This window comes from Zonotrichia albicollis, unplaced genomic scaffold (genome assembly GCF_047830755.1).
Source record: "Zonotrichia albicollis isolate bZonAlb1 unplaced genomic scaffold, bZonAlb1.hap1 Scaffold_122, whole genome shotgun sequence".
Lineage (NCBI taxonomy): Eukaryota > Metazoa > Chordata > Aves > Passeriformes > Passerellidae > Zonotrichia > Zonotrichia albicollis.
Window position 1 is genome coordinate 25001 of NW_027428349.1, and position 2500 is coordinate 27500.

The following is a 2500-nucleotide window of genomic DNA, read 5'->3' on the forward strand; positions in this document are numbered from 1 at the left end:
CGGCCTTTCGCGGGGGAGAGCGAGGACTGCGACGGCGCCCCTCGGCGCCCCGAGACCGCGCCGGGAGGACGGCGGGAGGAGGAGGAGGAGGAGGAGGAGGAGGGCGGGCGAAGGGGAGGAGGGGGTCGAACCCCCGTCCCCGGCGCTCTCGCCTCGCGCGCGAGCGGCAGCACGGCACGGTACCGCCGCGGTACCCACCCGCAGACAGCCGCCCGCTCGGGGTGGAAGGCCGGGGGCGAGGCCCGCGCCTCGCCCTCCCTTTTCTCGCCCTTTCTCTCTCGCTCTCTCTCTCTCTCGCCTTTCTCTCGGCCCTCGGCGGCGCTTTCGACGCCGTCTCTCGCTCTACCCCCGGCCGCCGCCGCCGCCGCATCCGCGGCGCGCGGCCCCGGCGAGGACGAGCTCCGCCCCAGCGGCTCGCTCCGGGAGCGGGGAGCTACGGAGCGCTCCCCGAGTCTGCATTTAGGGGGACGAAGGCCCTGCGCGGCGACGGCCGTCGACCGGCGGCCGCGACGACGACGGCGACGCGCGCCGGGCCGCAGGCAAGGGATCGGGGCCGCCGAGGGAAACGCTTCCCTCGCCCGACCGCCCGACCGCCTTCCCTCCGGGCACCGGCGGCACGCCGCCGCCGCCGCCGCCGCACCGCCGCCGCCGGACCGCCCGCCGCGGGCAACGGGCCTGCGAGGCGACCCCAGCCGCGCCGCCGGGGTGGCCCCCGGACGGCGATTGATCGTCAAGCGACGCTCAGACAGGCGTAGCCCCGGGAGGAACCCGGGGCCGCAAGTGCGTTCGAAGTGTCGATGATCAATGTGTCCTGCAATTCACATTAATTCTCGCAGCTAGCTGCGTTCTTCATCGACGCACGAGCCGAGTGATCCACCGCTAAGAGTTGTCTGGCTTTCGGGCGCCGCTCGCCGCCGAGCGGCCCCTTTTTGTCTCTCGCGCCGAGGACGCGCGGGCGCGCGCCTGGCTTCGACCGTACGAGCACACACGACACTGAGAAACGGGAGAAACCCACGCTCCGAAGGACTGCCGAGAGGGCGGGGGAGCCCGCGCCCCCGACCGCCTCCCCCCCCGCGAGGGGAGACGCCGACCTCACGTGCCGTCTTTCGGAGGCGGCCCAGGCGCCCGGGCTCGGCCCGGCCTCCGCGCGGAGGGCCGGGCGGCGCGCGCCGGCACGCGGGGGGCACGGCGGCCCGCCCGCTCTCGCTTTCACGGGAACGACGCAACACACGGCTCGGCAACGCGGCCGGGGGCGCGGCCGTCGGCCCCCGCGCACGCCGGCTCCCCCGGCGGCCGCCCCCGCCGCGGCGGCTCGCGGAGCGCGCCGCCGCGCCGCCGCGCGGCCGGCTTCCCTTTCTCTCTCCCAGCGGCCTTTCGCCCGCTCGAGACGGCGCGCGGCGACGACCGTGCCGCCGGCGCGCCTCCCCCCGGCGGGACCGCTCCCGCCGGGCGGGCCGGCGTCCGGCGGACGCGCTCCGCCGCCGGCCCCGGAGGCGGACGCCACCGAGAGCCGAGCCGGCGTTCGCCAGCGCCCGAGGCCTGCCGGAAGGCAGACCCCGCCGCCGCCGCCGGGGCCGCGCTCCCGGCACCGCCGCCGCCGCCTCCCACCGCCGTGGCCCCCTTCGCCTCGGCACGCGCCCGGCGGAAGGCGTACGGCGCTGAGCCGGGGGGCAACGCCCGCTCTCCTCGTTTTCACGCGGAGACCGGGCGGGGGAAGCGCCCCCGCGGCCGCCCGCACGCCTTCCTTCGGCCCACGCGCGGCCGAGAAGGGCGACGGGGGACGCGACGTGCGGGGCCCGGGACGGGACCGCCGCCGGCCGCGGCGGGCGCCCTCCGGCCGACCGTCCCCCGCAGGGAAGAGGGGGACACCCGTCGAGCGGCGCCGCCGCCGCTCGGCACGGGGTCGCCCGCGCTCGCGGGCCTCCGCCGACGGAGGGCCCGCCGGGCGCTCGCCCCCCGGGCGGGCGGGCGATCGAGCGGGGGGGACGGCCGGCGGACGGCGCCGCCGGCGCGCCTTCGAGGAGGAAAGGCCGTCGAGGGAGAGCGATAGGGGCCGGACGCGCGGGACGCGGCGCCGCGCCCGCGAGACGCCGCAACGGCGGCGGCTCCAGGAGAGAGCGCGGCGGACCCCGGCGGCCGCCACCCCGCGGCCGAGGAAAAGGCAGAGAGCGGGCGCTCTCTGCCGGCGTCGCCCGTTACGACGAGGCGGGCGGGTCGGCCCCCGCGGCCGACCGCGCGCCGCGGCCTCTCCGCAGAGGCCGGGCCGCGGAGAGGGGGGGGCAGGGCGCCCCTCCCCGGCGCGGCGCGGTTACCCCCGCGCGCGCGCGCGCGGCGGGGGCGACGACGACGACGACGGAGGGAGCGCGGCCGGCGGCCACGGACACCACCGCAGGAGCTACGGGGAGTAGCTGCTCCCCTACCCCTCAATGGCGCCGCGCCGCCGCCCGGCAACACCCGCCGCCGCCGCCGCCGCCGCCGCCGCCGCGGCCCACGGCGGGCC

At 79.8% G+C, this 2500-nt stretch overlaps 1 non-coding gene across 1 annotated transcript; it reads right to left on the reverse strand.

Moving 5' to 3' along the window:
- Window positions 1-735: 735 nt before the first annotated feature.
- On the reverse strand, window positions 736-888 carry LOC141727444 (5.8S ribosomal RNA). Its single transcript, XR_012578450.1, has one exon. It is a non-coding gene; the product is annotated as a 5.8S ribosomal RNA (ribosomal RNA).
- Between the last annotated feature and the right edge of the window lie 1612 nt (window positions 889-2500).